This window comes from Pseudorasbora parva, chromosome 12 (assembly GCF_024679245.1).
Source record: "Pseudorasbora parva isolate DD20220531a chromosome 12, ASM2467924v1, whole genome shotgun sequence".
Classification (NCBI taxonomy): domain Eukaryota; kingdom Metazoa; phylum Chordata; class Actinopteri; order Cypriniformes; family Gobionidae; genus Pseudorasbora; species Pseudorasbora parva.
In genome coordinates, this window is record NC_090183.1 from 14,299,719 (window position 1) to 14,321,900 (window position 22,182).

The window sequence follows — 22,182 nt, forward strand, 5'->3', positions numbered from 1 at the left end:
TATCGATTTGTAGTTTTGCATTTATTCTCTTGAAACGAACAGTTAAATGAGACAGTCGTTTATTACACACGGATTACCTAAATACGAAATGGATTGGGTTTGTTTTTATATCAGATTTGCCCCCCGTTAGTATCAAGAATAGCTTTAGAGATTCCCATTAATCGAAATGAATCCGAGGGATTTGCATCTGTGCTCATTCAAATTCACGATCCTCCGCTAGTGAGCACTCGCGTGCCCTACATCTTTCCCTGACCCCGCCTGCTCTGGCCAATACGGTCCGCCCCAGACTCAGTAGTTAACAACACTATTTATGTCTGTTTCGGCATCTTTTTGATCAGTGACTGTCATCCCACTGAAGTCACGTCACATCATGGTATAAATATTGTGCTTTATCAGTCTTAGAGGAATTGTTCACAAATGCAAAGCAATAATCGGTGCGTGGACTAATTGGCAGCACCCACGACCAACGACAAGCCAACCGGGAGTCGAGAGAACCTTGGGAACATCTCCGGAGCTTGTTGTAAGGACAGACAAGTGTTTTATATTGACGATTGAGCTCAGGTGTGCAGGGCTTGATCGATAGGACTGGAATGTGGCTCTTTCGCCGGAGATTGGACTGTCGGGCGAGCGAAGCCAAAGCACGGGACCGGGATCTGGGAGAAGCAGGATGCTGAACCGCGATCAGGGTAAGTGCATATGGCCACGTCTGGACGCTTTGTTCGGAATAACACGAGAATGGCAATCGCTGGTTTGGTTTGAGCGTTCTTTCACTGCTGTTCATGCAACAGACACTCGTGTCACTGTAAATGTCTTTACACCAGTTAGATGGGTTTGCTTGCGTGTTATGAATGCGATCTGATCAAGAAAATGATGTCGTGGCCTACTTCACTCGCAATGTCTCATCTGCACCCAGTCCAAATGAGTTTATACATGAGATTTACAAGATCATATGTTATGACAATGTTTTAGTTTAACGCGACCCCTCTGCACCTATTGTTCTCTATGGATGTGTGTTATACCTGCGGGTAAAGTGATTATGACTCCTGTTTACATGCAGCAGTTTGACATGCCAGACGAGACACGACTTGCCACACACACAAACTTGAATGCGACAGCCTCGTGAACTTAGACTTGCTTTTTGATATTGTGTGTTGGCTTGTATTTCATATGTGTTCATTTTAATTTATTGTATACAAGTCTACTAAACATTTTGTCCAAGAGAATGTATAATTCTGTAATTTAGAGATATCATGTCATACAATACCAGAGACATCTAAGGCAACTGAGAACTGATTTTATTAAAGGCATATAGGCTACTCCACCCAAAAATGAAAATTCTCTAATCATTTAGCCTACTCACCCTCATGCTGTTATGACATATTTTATCTGTGGAACACAAACTGAGATTTTCAGGAGGGGGAAATCCATCTCTCTGAGTTCACATTATGCAAGTCCTTAAAAGTTGACTCTTAAAAAAAAAATTAAACCAAGCAAAATGACCACGGCTAACACTTACAGAAAAAACACATGAATTTCACGTGATCACGTGACCACATGTGTTTTTGCACATGTGAAGTTCATGTGGGTTTTCTGTAAGGGAATCCATATAAGACCACAGTTAATGTCAACACTATACTAATACTATACAACACAATACTAATATTTTTTATGTTTTAAACTACAAACTAGTGTTGTAGTACTCAAGACCACCTAATCTGAGACCAAGTCAATGTGTGTTGACCAATACCAGCACTCCTTAAATTTATAAAGATCCACATCACCAACTTAGAAATCACTTATTTTAATCAATAAATATAGTTAGATTAAGACACTATACAGCTGTTACCAATCAAATTAAATAATTAAAAACTCAATCTTTGCACCGCAGAGTTGGTACAGAAGATGCTTCTGAATTAGTAAATTCCGAAAGCATAAATAATGTTGAGAATATTGTTTAAAAAAAAAAATTGAATGGTTGCACTACAGTCATACACAAATGTGTGAAAACAACTCTTGCTCTTGTAATAATTCTTAATTATATCACGTTATAATATAAAAATCCAGATCTAATACAAGTCTGACAAGCCAGACCCACATCAAGATGTTTGGTCTGGAAACTCACCATTGACAGGGCTCAAACTGAGGGGGCGGGATAAACGGTTGTCTTTCAAACTCCCTCTGCACGCGATAGGATAGCGCTACAACCAACCAGAGCAACGAAGGTGAAACAGAGCTTGTTGAAAGATTAAACTTTCGCCGTATCCGGTCGGCAAAACTCAGAACACATCTTCCCTTCTTAAGAATGACTTCAGTGCCGTTCTTTGTTCTTTTCTCAGAGAAAAGCTTAACTTCAAGTCTTCCAGAGTCACGGTCAAAGCTGATTCGAAAGACCGCCGTTCGCCAGCTTCTGTGTTTACTAAGCACGCAAGCGCAACTCTGCCGTCATTGTTAAGCCCCGCCCACCGACTCTATACACGATGTGATTGGCCTGTCCAGAGTTTGGTTTTTACAGCTCAGAAGTGTATTGAGAGTTGCTAGATGATACTGGCGGCAGATTAGATTTGCTGCCGCTAGGGTGCGTCTAGATTTCTAGGCTAAATACAAGTACTTTTTTTGCAAAAATATCTTGAATTTTGTGAGCATTTGTATTAATTTTGATGACATTTGACACAGTCCCTCATTACTTTCTGAACCGGCAGAAGGAATAAATCAAATAAGTTTATGATTTGCATCAGAAGCAATACGTTTTACATCCAATCACAATGAATTTAATAAATAAATCAGACAACGCCCTGGCAATTTCGTGACATCCCAGCAGTTGGGGTCTTGAGACAAAATCCAGAGTCCTCTAAGTCTGAAATCAAGACAAGACAGAGTACAAAAATGGTCTTAAGACCGGTCTCGATTACTACAAACCGTTATTTTTGGGCAACTGTCAGTGTGCTGTGAATGTCAGCATGTTGAGCTACTTGCGCGACAAGTGATGCGGAAATATGTTATATGGCCTCACAGAGATGGATTATTTTTGTAAAAAATCCACAGATCTTCCACAGAAGAAAGCCATATACATTTGGGATGGCATGATTTTTGGGTGGAGTATCCCTCCAAGAACAAATTTTGGTCCGCATTTTTTGCTTCATTTGGTTTGTTGATGGACTGTGTAAAAGTACTCTGGTAATGTTTCCTGACTTAACATTAAACATTACTTCAGTAGTGTGAACAGTGTAGTCTGATTGCCAAACACATTCTCCTTATGAACCAGTTCTTTTTAGCTAACCAAAAACAAAGAGCACAAGCAGTGTAATCTGATTCCAGAACAAAGGACCGTGAGAACCAAATATCACTACATTCCATCTAGTCTTTCTTTGGTATCACTTTTATAAACAGTGCTTTTCTTAAAAATGGGCCAGTGGTCTTGATCAGTGTCATGTACTGTACAAATAATTTGGCTTCTCCCATATCATCTTCATTTCGCGTCACTGGCACCACTATCATATCCTGATGTGTTATGTTCATTAGTTTCTTTGCTTCATCTTATCATCATGTCCTCTTTGTTACTGTAGGTCTGACTCTGATCCCATCAGAGTTCCCAGGCATTGTGGACTTTGTTGGTGCATGCTACAAAAAATGTACATGCATACCACACCAAATCTTTCATTGACAGCAATGCTTTTTTTAACCCTCTGTTGGGCCATTTACAGGCCAACATTTTTGACCACACACACGCATCTTGTCTATCTCGAGTATAAAAGTTTAACTTTTTAAAGACATGTCTCTGGGCTAGACCTTGCATTTTCTTTTTTTTGCTCTACATGCAAAAAAACATGTGGTGTTTTAACCACAAAAACACATGTTGTCTAAATGCCGCCTTACAGACTTACTCCCTTGCAGATTGCTTCAAGGAGTTAGTGACTGTCAGCACGTGCACTGCCAGTTTTATTTGTGTGATGTTGTCATTTGGCCTTTAGCCTGTGCGGACGTTCCCTAGGAGCGTTTTGTATTGGCACATGTCACCCATCGATTGCAGTGGTACAGTAAAGCAGCAGTGGCACAGCACAAATGATGCCCCCAGGGCAGTCCCCATCATTTGTCCTACATGTCAGCGCACACATCGAATCAATGTTAATTCATTATGGCTGGAGACCTATTCCTGTAAAGACTGACACATTTGGCAGAGCTATCACGTGACACCATAAGATTTGAGTAGTTTGGATGGGAGATTGTGATTGATATGCTTAGGTTACAACGGCTACTGGTATATTACTCATTATGCCTTGGTCTGCTGTCAGGTGTTAGTATAATTAATGTTGATGAATTATTAATTTGTATTGATTTGGCCTGTCAATATGGACACCAGACTAGGGATCACACTCAATTGAGGTAGCATCAGTACACACGTGTCAGCATTTTAAGTCACGGTCACATTTATTGGTGAATTCTTGTCATTGAGTCAATTATTGAATCCACACAACTGCAAATTTCGTGGAATGGTGAAAGATTTCCCTGCATTTCGAAGGTCACACGGTGTTGATCGGCCATTTGCCGCATGCTGCATGGTTTAAAATGGACTTCAGTGTGAGTTATGCCTTTTTAGATTATTACACTATTGACATTTTTGACAGACCAAAAGACCTTTTTCGTGACCGTGCCTTTAGTCTTCATTTTTACATGAATCATTTTTTTTTTTTTAAGCATTTAACCTAAACATATGTTGCCCATGTGACGGATGTTTGGGACGTCATAATTAGATGCATATTGTTGCTGCAAACTGCAGATATTGATGTGGTTTAGCTCTGTTTACGCTGGCTCCACTTCCATGGACACAGAAACAGAGCAAGATTTTCCCCCGGATGCAGTGTATGATGAACAGACCGTTCATTGTCTTGCAGGCCTCTAGCTGGTTGGTCAAATCTTTTGTCCTCACTTGTGTGTGCCACATGGAGATCCTTTTGTTCCAAGTCCAAATGACCAAAGACCTTGGATCCTTTTGATGTCCACCGACTGTGACAGATATATGACTCACAGGCATTTTCATGAAGAAAGAGTTATTAAAGGGATACTTCACAGCTTTTTTCATATTAAACTGTTATTACCTCAACTAAGACGAGTTGACACACACCTCTCTCGTCTGAGTCCGTGCAGTTAATCTCTCTGACGCGTGGTGACGATCTGATAGCATTTAGCTTAGCCCACTAAGCCCAGTTTATTCACTATGGTACCAAACAGAGATCAAGTTAGAAGCAAACAAACACCTCCACGTTTTCCCTATTTAAATACAGGTACACGAATAGTTGAACGATCAAGTATGATGACATAAAGTAAAACATGGCGCTTTTCTAAGTGGATTAAAAAGGAGAACTATAATGTATGGTGGAATAGCACTTCTGAGAGTACTTCGACTCGGCGCAGTAAAAAGTCCCGGCTGAAAAACATCCCTCACGTCTCTCCCTCCCTCTCTCATTTTTTTCAATAGGGGGGAGGGGGAGAAGTGAGGGAGGATGTTTCAGCCGGGACTTTTTACTGCGCTGAGTCGAAGTACTCTCAAAACGTGGAGGTCGTCTGGTCTCTTCTAACTTGGTCTCTTTTTGGTACCATAGTGAATGAACTGGGCTTAGTGGGCTAAGCTAAATGCTATCAGATCGCTCAGGCGAGAGAGGTATGTTTCAACTTGTTTTAGTTAAGGGAATAACATGGTTTAATATGAAAAAGCGGTAAAGTATCCCTTTAAATAGAAGCAAAAAAAGTCAGTGCAAATGGAAAAACGAACTCATCGCTTTGTCTTGAGAAATCCCGATCAGTCTGTATGTTTATCCCCATGTTATAACAGCTCAGATTATGTGGTAATTTCTTCATATTGAGTGAAATGGTGTGTGCAGTCGCAGGTGGTTAGGTGGAGGCATTCCTTAAACCTTAAACACAATAGAAGTGACCTGGAAAGACTGAGAGAGGTGCGCTGGAGTTGTTGCTAAAGAAAAGACAAAGGCGTACAGAGAAGGTGTGTTGAGGTCATAATACCATTAATCCACTTAACACAAGCCACGTGTACTGTAGAATCTTATTAAATACCAACAAGCACAAGCACACTTGTTGAACTAGCATTACACTTGCATTGTCAGCATTGTGTTTTGAAGAATGTTAGTAGCCAAACAGGACCCCATTGACTTTCATAATATGGGAAAAAGTACAATGATATCAAAATATCATCTTTTGTGCACACCCCTAGTAGAAATGTATCAACCGGTAGAGATTTTGGACTATCGTCTCGACCGCAGTCTACTACGTGAGTCTACACTCACGTGAAGTTACTGTGCTACACATGAAAGCTTATTGTTTTTGTATGCATTTTTAAGCATTATTGTTTAAAAACAGATTACTTTAAACCATTAGTCCAAGAAGCAATGGAGGACAATTAAGCAACTTAGTTTGAATAAAAGGTGCATTAACAGTCTGACAGTCATAAACAGGACTCAGGCCACAGCCTGTATGGAAAAATAAATTGTTAACTTAATGTTTGAAACAGCAGGTTATCAACTTAATCGATATGAAGTGCCACTATGCAATCATCACAGCTTTCAGTTTGTCTACCGCATCAGATGTCGACACCGTCTTCTCCAGCAGCTAGAATTTGTTTACGGATGCCATAGCAACTCTCAACAGCCACCGGGACTTATACGGTTTTATAAAAGCTATTTATTTTGTAAAGTGTAATAATCATCTCAGAAAAAAATAATTCTAATGTTAGGCGCAGTTCAAGTAGTTGATTGTTTGCTTACATGTGTAGGTTTAGGGACCGTGTCATTATGCCAACTAGCCTGACGTGGTCATACTCAATTCTAGTCAGAATATGAGTCTGAAACTGCTCCATTGGGCTGTGATTATGAGGCGTGTTTCAACCGAACTAGGAAAGACCTCAATTGAATAGACCTACAACCAATCAGAGCAACGAAGTGACGTTAACAGAGCTCAAATGCACGTGCAACTGAGTTGCTAAGTCCGCGTTTTTTTCCCCACAGGTTGTTTTCTATGTCCGCGGGTTGAAGCGAAGTCCTATTATGTGATATATAGACTCATGAATGTGAATTTTAACAGGCAACCTTGCCAAAATAACACATTTTACCCCCCAAACACCATTTTTTTCTCGGAGAACCCCCCAAGAAGCTATTGTTTAGGGCTAGTAGTTGGCGGGTTTTGTTGTAAAAACTTGGCAACCCTGTCTGCACGGACGCTGGAATAAGCGATCTTTGCCAGTGTTGTAAAAAAATAAAAGAATTTAATGATACACAGAGTATCAGTTTCTGAGAGAAATTGTGAATGTGAATGCATATACAAACACGCTCTCTGTTTAAGATTTGAACAATATAATCCAAGCTCCTTTGATGATGTGATGATTACATTACTGTTGATCATCTGTCCGTCATCGTCTAAAGCTCACCCTGATGATTTCATTGGTCCGAACAGTTTCGGTTCGGGGATAATTACTCCTCTATGGAACGAGGCCAGACCGAACTGCTCGACCTAAAAAAATCGTGGGCGGGGTTAAGTTCGGCTGGCATCCAGGCTATGCCAACATTATCTATATAACATCTTACGAAATAAAAAGTTTATCCCTCTCTTGTCAACATTATAGCTTAGTGCATGTGAGCGCGGCGAGCACTGTGTACGTATAAGGACGCACACTCAAAAGTAATCCGGTCAGGTTGTGTTTGTGTACATGGTAAAGCATGTTAGTGTATTTGCCAATTTTACTAAGAGCGGATAGCGTGTTTCATTGTCTCTCCACCATGCTAGTGGATTAGCCGTAGAGTCAATTGGTTGTTCTTGGAGATAGTGGGTTAACTCCGTGTCTGCGCGCGCTCTGATCGGTAAAGGGGCAGAGATTTCAGACCTCCATTTATTAGGAGATCTCCAAGATTTCTCTTCTTGGTAGGGGGTGCTGCACAGATCTCTCCCGCATCATCTCCAGCAGTAGCAGCCTCCGAAGCACCACTAACTCCGCCTCCGTTTCCCTCGTCAGCTGATCCAATTTCCCCCCAGAGTACATCTTTTTTTTATTTATTTTTTAAAAATATTTTAATAACACGGTTTTGGTGGTTTGAGAGTTCTAATGACGGTGTTTAACTATAACCGTCGGTCTCACGGTTATATACTAACCGTCACACCCCTAGTTGATATCATCGTTTTCTCAACTTTCACTGTTGTAACTTGAACTCAAATCATCCTTGTTCACATTACTAAAAAACTCATTTACCTCATGAACTTAAATTTACTACTAAACTACTGTTTCTACTAAAAATGAGTATTGACAGCTTTACTTAATAAGTGTTTGTTCGGTCAACTTATCATGGATCTGTAGTTCCCAGCATGCTTCGCAAAATACTGCATTAGAAGAGACAATTTAGGGATTAAAGGGCAATTTTATGTGTTTTTCAGTAAAGGGAAAGATGTTGTTAGTTTACGTTAGTATTTAATGTTTAGTTATGTTGGACATTTAGAAGAGTTTGTGTAATTTTGTTACCATTATGCAAAAGAGTGGTGCTTGTGTTGAGGCCCTCAAGTTCCTCAACAGAACTTCCTGTTCCTGCCCTCAAGTTCCTGCCCTCAATTAAATTGATTTTGTCCAAAGAGTTATTTTTTGCATTTTGCTTCTAAAAATATGTTTATTTAAAGGGGGGGTGAAATGCTGTTTCATGCATACTGAGCTTTTTACACCTTTAAAGACTTGGATTCCCATCCTAAACATAGACAAAGTTTCAAAAACTAATGTTGGACGTTTGATGGAGTATTTCTGTGTTAAAAATACTCCTTCCGGTTTCTCACAAGTTTTGGCGAGTTTTTTTCGTATGGGTCTAATTGACGTTAAATAGAGCGGAAGGTCCTTGTATGGGCTGTACGGGCTCTTCTCCCGGAAGGGTGCGCACGCGCGCGTGTGACTAGAGCGAGAGAGAGGAAATGCACGCTGTAAACAGTCTCTCAGGTGCAGATCCAGTCCTCCGTGAACACTTATGTCGCGCCCCGGGAAGGCAGCGCTGCATTTGAACCGATTTGAACGCAGAAATGACGGGAAGCTTCAAGGCATCGCTTCAGTCGCGTCGCAAAGTGGATTTCCACGGTCACTGCTGTCACAGGACTTCACCAAATCATACCAAAGAAGTGTGTTTTTGACAGAGCGGTCCTGCTTTGGAAGATGCCGGTGAGTAAATCAACTTCAAATGTCTCTGCTATTGGCTACCGTCGCATGAGTAAACATCAGTAAACGACACGATCGCGTGCTTCGTCATTCAAATGCGCTAACGGTTACTCCATTGTTGTTCTGTATAACGTTACACTAGTCTGACGTGCAAAACCGTTCTGCTTGCTACTTCTAAGGTCTAGTCGCATACAATAGTCCATAAACCGAATCATGTCCTCATACACTGCGAGTAAAGACACAGAAATGTGGAGAGGCCATTAAATACAGTAACTTACATACCACAGAGACGGACGTCCTGATGTTGCCGTTTCTCCTGTTCAGTTTATTTCAGCCTCAGATTTGATTGTGGATCATTATCTGTATTAGCTGAGATAGATGGGTTTCTCCACGCTTGAGGACGTCACCGCTTTGCGCGCTTGTGATTCTTTAGCTCCGCCCACACGATACGCCTCCAGGCGCTCGTTTTTTTCCAGAAAGACTCGGTACAGCCTATATTTCTTTTATAAATATGATAAAACTAAAGACTTTTCGGAGATATGAAGGATGCAATACTACTCTATAGGTACTCAAGATTGACATTAAATTGACTGAAACTGAGTGTTTCACCCCCCCTTTAAAAATGTTCCACTTACACTTGTAGAACAAATTGTTAATTTAATACGGTAAACTAACCTAACATAATAAATATTTATAAATGTAAACATTACTAAGTAAACTGCACATACATATTATGTAAAAGTGACAAATTTAAATTATTTGTTTTCTCAAAGAAATTCATCTTAAATTTATTTTGTTTATATAACTACATTATTCGTAAAAAATTACTCTTGAAGCTTCTTTTTTAAGTAAATAAGTAATGTTTTTTGAGTGTATATCGTTATCGTGAAATAAAAGTAATCGTTTCTTGATTATATGATTCTGATGGTCATATCACCCACCCCTAATATAGAATAATGTATTTCAGTCTGATTCAGAATTAATGAAGCCTTAAATAAACTGAATGTGTTTATTTAATTATGTGGGGATCTGATGTCCTTGTGTATATTAGACTAGTAGCTTCCCCATCTAAGGCCTGTCATCACTCATCAAGTCTGTTTACTACAAATCTCTTCCCTAGCTGGCTGTGATATTCAGTGGTCTGAGCAATGCCATAACTTATTTGTGTTGAGTTATAGTAGAATAGCTCAACATCTTTTGTTTAGTTCTCTGTCAGAGCCAAGCAAGCATTGTAGTGAAATCTGGTGTGGTAATCTGAGGAAAGCCTGTTTCTTTCTCTTTTTTTTCCGTGTCAGGTATGTTTCCCGTGCGTCAAATCTGTAACCTCACCCCGTTTGCCTGGAATAATCTGGTTTAATCCTACTAGTATTGCCCCTGGACATTTATTTGATGACAAATTTAACAGAATGTCCATTACTGTTACTTGCTAAGGACAGTAATCACCCAACTGGAACTAGACAAATTTGTGCCTTGTTAACCATGCCATCTGCATTAAGAATAGTTTTATTAACTGCACCTTTACTTGTTAGCTGCACCTTTATTTTTCAAGTGATTCTATAAACATTTGTTGCACATGACACAAGCCTCTGTTGTGTTACATTAATGTGACCTCTCTCTGTTTTTTACTGTAGCTGTTCTTACGTGACCGTCCCTGTGGGTACGATTACAGCTCTGACACCAGAGGAGCCTAAAATTCAATCCAGAAGACACCAGAAGGTTTCTGGAGTAACAGATTGCTTTCATTACCTGTGGTAGTTTGATGAGTGATTAGAGTGATGGGCCCTGTGAAAGGCAATGATACGGCAGGACAGCCTCTATGCTAGTCATCTGCTTTTAATTTTTTTTTGTGAATTAAAAAAAAAAAAAAAAAAAAGGCTTTGAAGTTCATTTTGTTGTTTTTATGCAATGTGTTTCCTGTAGACCAAGTCATGTGGTGCCAAAAGTATGTCCTCACTGGAGCCTCCAGAGTTTGGCCGTTTAGAATTCTAGCACATGAGGTTAATTTCCTTGTCGTCCAGAGAAACAGTTATTGTTATTAAAATAAGTTATTGTCCACTTTAATGAATTTTAAGGCACGTTTACACAACAACGATGTACTAAAAACTGAACCGTTTTTCCTTTGCATTTTTCACATACGAACGACTCAACTTAACTCTCTTCCGTTGTAGAAAAGACGCCGATGTCTCAATATGGCACTGACGTCTTGCGCGGTATCAAGGCCCGGCCCACACTGCCGCAGAATCAGTTAGTACAGTTTACTGCTCTATGTCGGTGTGAAATAAACCGTTATGGAAATTGAAGTTAAAGCTCCAATCTCCTCCCAAAGCTCCCAAAAAAAGTCTGTTGGTGATGCTAATCTCAGCTGTCAATCATGATGTCACACCCCTGTTTTTATAGCATCAACTAAAACCAAACTTTTTTAAAACATGCTTGAACTGACATCAGTGTGATTAAAAGCTACCTAAAATGATAGAAACCGTCTTTGAAAAAAAAATATTTGAAGTGCAATTTGATTGTTTAGTTTGTCTTGCATCTCATTCCATTAAATGCTGAGGGCGGGGTTTATGACTTATACTGCATCCAGCCACCTGGGGGCGCTCAACTTTTGGGCTTCACTTTTCAGGGCTTGTGCGGCACAAATTGTCAAAGTTGTGTCAAGTGTCAAATTGATCCCCATTCGCCCGGATCCACAAAAACAATGAAAATGCTGTATTATACTGTTATTTGCGTATTATATCACTTTGTAAAGAAACTACTAAAGAAACTAGCCCCTGTTGATTGAATGCGTAATACAATCAAAGCATGGTCACCATTTTTAAAATTTGCGTTTTTGTTGTTCATATTGAGACAATAATCAGGGCTCCAGACTAAAACGGTCATATTTGCGACCAAAAATTTAAATTTGCAAGTGATATTTTTGATGACATTTCCACTGGCGACCATATAAATTGCCATGTTATGATGATAAATTCTGTGCCTTTTTAACTGCATGTTCTGTGATGAGTTGCCATCAAATTTTTTGTTGTGTACAAAGTCACCTGGAAAAAATACTCACTGAGTTTAAACGGCAAAATATGCATGGGGACTGCGAGCATTAGCTTTCCAAATGAAAAATCTGTTTTAATCGTTGCTGTTTTCTGTTACTGCCTGAACTTCACATTATTAGTAGCACAGACATTCATAATCGCAGGAAGATTCATACTTAACTGTCACCTTTAAAATGCCACTGTTAATGTGTTTGTAAATTTTAGTTAACAATTAACTTTCAGCTTTCAAGTTCTGTCGATTCATTTTATCATAAAATACAAGCAATAAATGTTGTTTGATGTGGCCTGACAGATCCCTCAAATTTTCCTCAGAAAAGCCATTCAATGCTCATAAACTCATTAGTCAGCTAGAAAAATAACCATAGAAAGGGGCACTTTGCTAAATATATGCATAATTATCCATCACACATCATGTTATAATCCAATATTTTAAAAACTTGTTATTCTTTTGTGGCACTATTACATAATATAATAATTCGCGCCTATTTTTTTCTCTTATAGAAAATTTTTTTTAATTTTATTTTTGTCCAAGAGCTCTGATTTTTTTTAATGTACACTTAAAATCCGTTTTCAAAAGTTTGTTGTTACAGGCCCCCCAAAATGGCAGTCATAAAAAAAAAACTGCTTTCAGTTGAAAACGGTGTCATGTAAATGGGTCCTTGGTCAGATCTCAGTCTGAAGAGTTGTGAAATGTTTCATCTGACTCCATTTTCTAGTTCTCTGCACAACCAGGCTGTGGGTTCCTTTCCCCCTTCGTCAGCAGATACTGCAGGCGACACATGAACAGAATGAGCGGAGCATGACTGATCCATTATGAAGGAGTTATGCAAGAGAGGCTTCCATTTTTTTTTTTTTCCCCTACACACACTAACTCTTCCTCTTATCAATTCTTCTATTCCTCACAGTCTCTTGTACTCCATTTAAAAATCACCAGTCTTCTCTCTTTTGTTTTGCTCATTGCATTTCATCAATCTCATTTTTTCCTGCTTTTTTTTTTATTCCGTCCTCTCTATTCTCTACCCGGCTTTCTTCCGCTGGCAGTGTTCCAGGTTCACCCACCCACACACGCGCACACACACACACACACACACATTCACTCACAATGATCTTTTCCGGAGTGGAATTCTGTAACTCCACGATGGTTGTTTGGCAGTGTCCTAACCGCAATGGGATGAGAGAAAAACAGCCCCTGCAGGGTTTGGCTGACACGCCAGGCTATTTTAGTTGCCAAAGAGCACCTTCTGATTCATGAAAATAGGAAAATCTGCTAGTAGAGGATTATCATTAGGATGGTGGTGTGTTGAGCACTATGTGTGAATGAGCGGGTGCTTCCATGTCTGTGCAAATATGATATAAAATGTGTGTGTGTTTAAAATTGGATAAGACAAAGAAACTGTGTAAATGTTTATGTAAGAGAAAGATAGAGTGGTGGGGTGTAGTTTTTGGCACTTGTGGGAGGATATGATTGAGGTTTACAGCTGGACAGATGCTTTTCTGACATTTTGCAACACACTGAGAGTAGCACACAGTACTGGAACAAACAGAGTGCGAATCAAGAAAGTATGCATTTCATGAGCAAAACTGGATAAAGAGTTGGCAGAGTAGAGAAACAATCTGGAGGCTGGATAAGATATGGAAAACAATGAGACAACACAATGATACACACTGATTTTGTAGCAGGGTGACGCATCAGGCTGGAACCCTGTGCTCCGATGAACATACACACTGTTCAACCCATCAGCCAAATTATTCAGGAACTGAATTCTTTCCAAACACGACACTGCCTAAAACACACAACATATCTGTAGCCAACGCATGCTGACGGTGCTGTAGGTGGGCTGCTTAATAGATGATTGGTGTTGGGTGTGGGTGACTAAGGGAGTCGTGAGAGAACGTAGCCCACAGACAAGGTCCCGCTGTCGGGTAAGGACAGCTTGTAGGGGGTGTAACAGGTGGTGCCGGATCTGCTTCTGTGGTCAAATACCACTCACATAGTGCCACTCATTCAGTACATCATCAAACGCATACAAACAAATGACTGTGCCTGGAATTATTCATGCATGAATCAGTCTGGAATCAGTTGCTCTTAAATGTGTAAATATCAAGAACATTTTGATTCTTATTTCATGACTCCTTCATTTTTTTAAATATTGATATCATGTTAATTCTACAAATTTGATAATATAGTAAATAATCCAGCACCAGTAATTTACCTGGTTAACACTTTAATCTAGTAGTTGGCAATGTTGCACCTTAAAGGGTTAGTTCACCCAAAAGTGAAATTCATGTCATTAATGACTCATTAATGGCCAATGTCACGTGATTTCAGCAGTTTGGATTGTGTCAAACTGCTGAAATCACGCGACATTGGCGATCACAATCACTGATCGATTCACTGATTCATGACCAATTGAATATTTATTTGAGGAAAGAGAAGACAATGCTGAATAAAGTCATAGTTTTTATTTTTTTTGGACCAAAATGTATTTTTGACGCTTCAAGAGATTCCAATTAACCATCTGATTTCACATATGGACTACTTTGATGATGTTTTTATTCCCTTTCTGGACATAGTATATATAGTGTGCATAGACTGCATATGCTCTGGGACTAAATTATAAAATATCTTAAACTGTGTTCCGAAGATGAACGGAGGTCTTACGGGTGTGGAACGACATTAATGACATCAATTTCATTTTTGGGTGAACTAACCCAAATGTCCCAATGTCGGTTGCCACCAATCATAAAATGATGCAGGTGTAGATACTACTGCCGCACTAAATGTCGAATTTGATCACGGATAAAAAGCGAGACACTATTCACAATATAAAAAATCATCTTGCCGGTGTGCAAGTTTTTTGAATTCTGCAAAATAGATGGGGTTCAGGAAGTGCTTATCAACAAATATCTCTCTACCTCCCTACACATTTTGAGTGTTTGCCAAGGATTACCAAGGATGTTTGGGGCGCATAGGCTACTGGAAATATGCTTTTGACTAGCTACTGTTATTAAATAACATTTTATTAAACCTGCAAAAATCTTTCTGTAAAGAGATTTAAATACATTTTACTGTAGTTTTCTGTGGATGCAAATTCTATTTTAAAGGTGCACTATGCAACTTTCTGTCCACTAGATGTCGCCAGTTCAAAACAAAGGCGTAGTTTGATGATGCCAAGTTTGAGTGCACCATCTTGGGACATGTGGTCTTCACCTCACAGCTGGTGGAAAATAGGACTCTGGCAGAAATCAGGTTCATGAATGCGGTTATTAACATTATGAAGCAGAGCAGGGCCGAGTGTTGTGGAGCTGAGCACGGCTGCTGGAGCGATTATTACACAAACACCCGCCTCGCGAGAAATGGGACTTTTATTATGATTTCCGCTTTTCTGGGTTTTTTTTCTCATTCTGTCTCTCATAGTTGAAGTGTATCTATGATGAAAATTATAGGCCTCTCATAATTGATGAGAAGAACTTGCAACAAGTGGGGGAACTTGCACAATTGGTGGCTGACTAAATACTTTTTTGCCTCACTGTAGTTGATTTGCATGGATCTTTGTGGTCTTTCTTTGTTTCACCCACTACTGCTAAGGTCCTGAGGAGTTTTTATGGCAGTCACAGACCAGGACATTAGGGATCATTTTCTAGATGGGTAAAGGGCAGACACTGCATGTGGATCAGAGAAGTCCTTTCCTTCCTGGGCTTGGTACCAGAGGTCGTCATCTTGCCCTCCAAGAGGTGTCTGGCTGTTGTTCTATCATCTTTATCTGATGGCGTTAGACAGTTTGTTTGTGTTAATCAACCAAGGTCCAATATAAATGTAGCAAACCTTTGTCCACTGTTATGGACAGAGAGGGGCCCAGCCATAAACCGGGCCCTGGAATGTGCTGTCCAAAGTTTGCAAAACAAATCTTGCTCCATCCTTTATCTTTACTCAAACAGTAAGAATGACAGACAATCTGCATTAATGGACACAGTTTAAGGGAATAGTGGCACACAGCTGATTTTCAATAAGGCCGTAATAACGCGAGTCACACCTGGAATTTTCGGGGGGAAAAACTACGATTTTTTTTTTTGGTTCCCAAAAAAGGAAACAAACCATGGTTCCCTGAGAAGGAAAAAGCGCTGTTTTGTTGCCATGCTTTGGGGATGTCTGCCCACGTTGTGTTCAGACATAAGTTGTTGACGTGTACTACAGGTGCCCTTTTTTACTGTGGTCGCACGGTAGTAAGTGACATCATAGGCTGTCGCCGGCTAATGTTATTGACGAGTTTAGACGCGTGCTTCAGACACTGGTCACTCTGGAGTCGTTCCCCAAAGCATCTTAGGACGCAGTGTCTCATTCCCCTTTTCAGGGAACCATGGTTCCATTCGTTATCTGATAGGTTTTCTCAAGTTCCATTAAAAAAACTATATTCTGTCTTGGGTTAAAATACTAGAGCAGTTTACAATGCTAGTTAAACCAGATAATTTCTCAGGTAATGAGGAGGTGACAACATCTTCATCTGTCGTATCAGTCAATTTAGTAAGTGTTAAGCTGTGTTCCCACCAAAGCAGTTTTTTTTTCAGCACACAAAGATGCATTTTCTAATTGACTTCTGTTCAAAAAGAACAGCCACTCTCTCTGTTGGACATTACACATTGTTTGTGCTAACCTTGTAGGCTCCCCTTGGGAGAAGGATGCTGAACAGTAAAGACTGGAGTGTATTTCAGTTTGTCGACTGGAGTGTATTTCAGTTTGTCAAAGGAAATAAGAGAATGGAAAGGACAATGAACAAAAGCTAGGGATTTAATCTCATTGAGTGCTCAGCTTTTCAGTGGTGTAAGGTAAATTGGATGGTTATTTAAACGGGGATGTTTCCTGGGATGGAATGGGCCAGGTGGCTAATGTTGGACCAGCGGGCGATTAATCGTGTAGTTTTTGTCAGTAATTTGATTATGTTGTTGCTCTAAAGGACAGATAAACACAAGCTTGTGACATGGAGGCAACTCGGAGAGCGTTTAGGTGAAACCGAAGCACAGGTGTCCAAATCCACTAAACCATCTCCAGGAAATGAAGATGGTGAATGCAAAGCTTCTCCGTTTAAATGGAAAGAAGTGCAAGTTGAAGTAAACGGACGCAGATGGAAGTAATTAATGAGCTTTAGAGGAGAACAGCAAGAGAGGAAGAACAAAATAAAGTGGGAGCAAAGGGAAGGCAAACTGAAACAATGGGATAAATCGAAGCCAGACCGCTCTTAACAGCTGTGTCAGATTAGGTTACCGTGGTTACAAGTGTCCACCCTGCTGGCCAACAACAGACGGGGCAAGACACTCCAGAGGTCATGATATTAACACGGTCAATAAACAGGTGTTGTCTTTTGAATGTGGTCTTCCCTGTGACCTCAGGTAACCTCTAGAAAATGGCAGTTTCAAAAAGCATTAGAAACCACAACAGTGTAACTCATTTCACTCTCCTCTTCAGATATCATTCTAATATGCTGTTTTGGTGCTTAATAAACATTTCTTGTTATCAATGTTAAAAACACTTTTTCTTTATAGGAAACTTTGATGACAGAAAGTTCAAACAAACAGCTTTTATTTGAAATAGAAATGGTTTATGACAATGCATCCTTTTTCTGAATAAAAGCAGTAACTTTAAAAAGAATCCTACTGGACCCCATAGTTATAGTTATTTACTGTATATTATAGCTATTTATTTGTATTTATTAAGATTATTCATATATTTATTTTTTTATAACTTCTGTTAGCATGGTTCATTTTCTAGCATGTAAAGGGAATTATGGGATTGTTTTAAAGCTTTCATCTTTTAGAAGCAGTCATTTTGAAGGGCCCTTCTGAGTGAGTTCTAAATGGTGTTTGATGGTATTGCCTTGCAATGGTCTGCTGAGTAAAAAGTAAAGTAAAAGAATCTTCGGCAAACAGTTCTTTACATCTTTACATATCAATAGAATATATACACTATATTGCCAAAAGTTTTGGGACACCTGCCTTTACATACACACGAACTTTAATAACATCCCGTTCTTTATCCGCTGGGTTTTTATATTGAGTTGTGAGGCTATGACACTATGACGATCGCGTCAGCACCCAGCTTTAGCCACGCCCTCCGTCAAGCGTTAACGCCTACGCCCCGTGTGAATGCGGAGTAAGTGTCCAAGCCCAGCCCCTGAACAACAACCCCACAACATAATCCCCCTCCACCAAACTTTACACTTGACACAATGCCATTCGGCAAGTAATGTAACAACTAACAGTTGACCATGGAATATTTAGTAGCTGTGAAAATTTCACAAATCGTCTAATTGCGCAGGTGGCAACCTATCACAAAATTACACGCCCTTGAACTCACTGAGCTCCTGAGAGCGATTCATTCTTTCACAAATGTTTGTTGAAGCAGTCTGCATGCCTAGGTGCTTGATTTTTATACATCTGTGGCCATGGAAGTGATTGGAACACCTGAATTCAATTATTTGGATCGGTTTCCCAATACTTTTAGCAATATAGTGTATGTCCTTTGACTAGTGCTTGATGTGTACTTAACTTGAGTTTAAATGTTCAGGAGAGTATAGTGTAAATTTGTAAAAGCTTATATGAGGGCATTGTGGTCAGTTCTTTTAGCTCCTCAGGTTGTGATGATGAAGCTACAGCAACACTTAGACAAGCTAGCTAGAATGCCACAAGCTAGAATGACTCTGATTGGATCCTAGTCTGTTGCTATGGAGGGGGAGGCTGCCTTACTATTGGTCAATGCTGTCTGGCCCAGAGCTGATAAGGGTTGCATCTTTTCATTGTTATGGTCACAGACAGGAAGTGGAAGGTCATTACTTTTGGACATCTTTCTGGATAATGTGATCTATTGATGTAAAATGAGTAGAATATGGCTGTTTTTCTTTTTTATGCTCGATTGTAGTTTGGTTTGGCAGGGATTCTCAGCCACATGGGGGTTGACGTAAACAGAGCTTTGATTATCCCTATGCTAAAGATAATTACTAAGGTATGTGCTTTGTATGACAGAGAAGAGGAGAAAATAGGGAGGGAGTGTAGCCGAATGAAGAATTCTCACATTCAACTCAGACTGGCTTCAGGGGAATTATGGGCTAGGGATATGTAGACCTACATAGTTTCATAATCTACTCCTTAGTTGGTTTTCTGAATGACTAGTTGACTTGTCTGTCTTAAGAAAGTCCTCTATAATTAAGTTGTTTTAGGTCCATGCCCAACAGATCAGACATGTTAAATAGAATGCGTTTTTGCATTCAGAAACGCCTGTACATAACACTGCAGAATGAATGCGGCACAGGTTTTATAGCTATTGCAGCTTTGCTTTAAAGGGGATGAAGTTAGAGATACAGCTTCACTTAAAGGGTTTTTAGAAAACACACACACACACACACACACAAAACGCACACACCAAAATACATTTTTTTTTGGCTCCGAGTTAATACGCTTTGAAGTACAGATAAAAAAATTCTAGATTACATGATTCCATTTAGTCAATAAATTATTCAATATCACCAATTCAATGTCACTAATAAAGATTGACTAGTCAATAGCAATGGATTTAAAATAAATAAATAAAAACAAACATATTCATTTCAGGTCAGGTCTTTTCCGAAGCAGTTAAAGCCGTTCAAAAGACTGAATTATTTGTTCATGAATATCACTGAATCAGTTCAAGCATTAGCCTAGTGGTTGACTGACAAGTATATTTGATGGGTGTGTTGCTGATATTATAGAGGGCAGGGGCTGGATTCACAAAACATTCTTAAAGGCGGGGTGAAATACTCAGTTTCAGTCAATCTCATGTCCATCTTGAGTACCTATAGAGTAGTATTGCATCCTTCATATCTCTGAAAAGTCTTTAGTTTTATTATATTTATAAAAGAAAAATAGTCTGTACTGAGTCTTTCCGGAAAAAACCGAACCCCTGGAGGCGTATCGTGTGGGCGGAGCTAAAGAATGACGAGCGCACACAAAGCGGTGACGTCATCAAGCGTGGAGAAACCCATGGCTATCGATCGGATTCAGCTAATACAGATATGATCCAGAATCTGATTCGGAGGCTGAAATAAATTGAACAGGAGAAACAGCAACAGCAGGACGTCCGTCTCTGTGGTATGTACTGTATTTAGTGGCCTGTCAACATTTGTGTGTGTTTACTCGCAGTTTATGAGGACATGATTCAGTTTATGGACTATTGTATGCGACTAAACCTTAGCAGTAGCAAGCAAAAGGGTTTTGCACGTCAGACTTGTGTAACGTTATACATAGAACAACAATGGAGTCCGTTAGCGCATTTGAATGAAGAAGAATGCGATCATGTCGTTTACTGATGTTTACTCACGTGACCAACAGCATAGACATTTGAAGCAGTTTACTCACTGGCTGCTTCCAAAGCAGGACCAAACCTTTATCGCTGGGACCGCTCCGTCAAAAACACACTTCTTTGGTATGATTTGGTGAAGTCCTGTGACAGCAGTGACCATGGAAATCCACTTTGCGACGAGACTAAAGCGTAATGTTGTGAAGCTTCCCGTCATTTCTGCGTTCAAATCGGTTCAAATGCAGCGCTGCCTTCCCGGAATGCTGTGCTGAAGTGTTGAAGTCGCTCGACGTCAACCATAGGAATAAAGTGGAGCACGGCGCGGACTGTAACGACATAAGTGTTCACGGACAAGTGGATCTGCACCTGAGCGAGTGTTTATGGGCGTGCATTTCCTCTCTCGCTCTAGTCACGCGCGCGCACCCTACCGGGAGAAGAGCCCGTACGACCCATACCAGGACCTTCCGCTCTATCGATGTCAACCCGAGCCATACTCGAAAAAAACTCTCCGAAACTTGTGAGAAACCGGAAGGAGTATTTTTGACACAGAAATACTTAATCAAACGTCCCAACATTAGTTTTTGAAACTTTGTCTATGTTTAGGATGGGAATCCAAGTCTTTAACAGTGTAAAAAGCTCAGTATGCATGAAACAGCATTTCACCCCCCCTTTAAGAATAAAATTCTTCTAAACTGCTAATTTCTTCTTATTTTCTAACTAAAGAAAAAAAGTAGGGATGTCAATCGATTAAAATATTTAATCGCAATTTAATCACACATTTTTATCATTTCTACATGTACCTTAAATGTATGTGTTTTTAAGTTGTTAATCAACATGGGTATGGACAAATATGCATGCTTTATGCAAATGTACGTTTATTATTAGTGAAACCATACTCAGAACATGAAGACTAGACATGTATCAAAGGTCACAGATGTTTTTCAAAGAACTAGTTCATGTCTCTTAAGCCTAAACATAAAAAATCTGAATAAGTAGTGATTTCTCTCTTTTTAAGAATAAAAATAAAGGGAGTTTTTATACTGGCAGTTTAATTCAGAACAGGGCACAGTTTGTATGAAAAATTGGTAATGTGAAAGCTGACTTTCAATTCAATAACTTTAAATTCACTATATGTTTGTGTTGTTTAAATTATATGCTCTTACGTTAAGAAGATGTAATGTAATTATGTAAACAACACAAACATATAGTGAATTGAAAGTTATCCAGGGTTAATGCCGTTTGTGTGCGTTCATGACTCTTTAGCTCCGCCCACTGCACAGTTTGGCGAAAGAATCGGTAGGCCTACAGCGTATCTGTCTTTTATAAATATGATCAAACTAAAGACACTTTGGAGATGTGAAGGATGCAATACTACTCTATAGGTACTCATTATTAACATGAGATTGGCAGAAACTCTGTGGTATGTACCCTTTTAAAAAAATCTACATTTCAGTCAACTATCAAACATTTGTAGAGTTGTCAGCTTGTTGCCGACCAGGTCATTGAACCAGATACTCTCTTTTGGACATGAGCAGGATTACAATGGAAAATCATCTCTTTCAGAGAAGTCTGGTTTATATTCAGAAAACAGATGAGTGAACTGACTCAGGACACATGGAATGTAC

General features: G+C 39.6%; 1 protein-coding gene across 1 annotated transcript in view; it reads left to right on the forward strand.

The window, feature by feature from the left end:
- The first annotated feature begins 260 nt into the window (after positions 1–260).
- tmem198ab (transmembrane protein 198ab) overlaps positions 261–22,182 on the forward strand; it is a 36,338-nt gene continuing 14,416 nt past the window's right edge. Inside the window, exon 1 of the mRNA XM_067459286.1 lies at positions 261–686. The gene's annotated coding sequence lies outside the window, so the exon portion shown is untranslated. The remainder of the gene's footprint in view (positions 687–22,182) is intronic.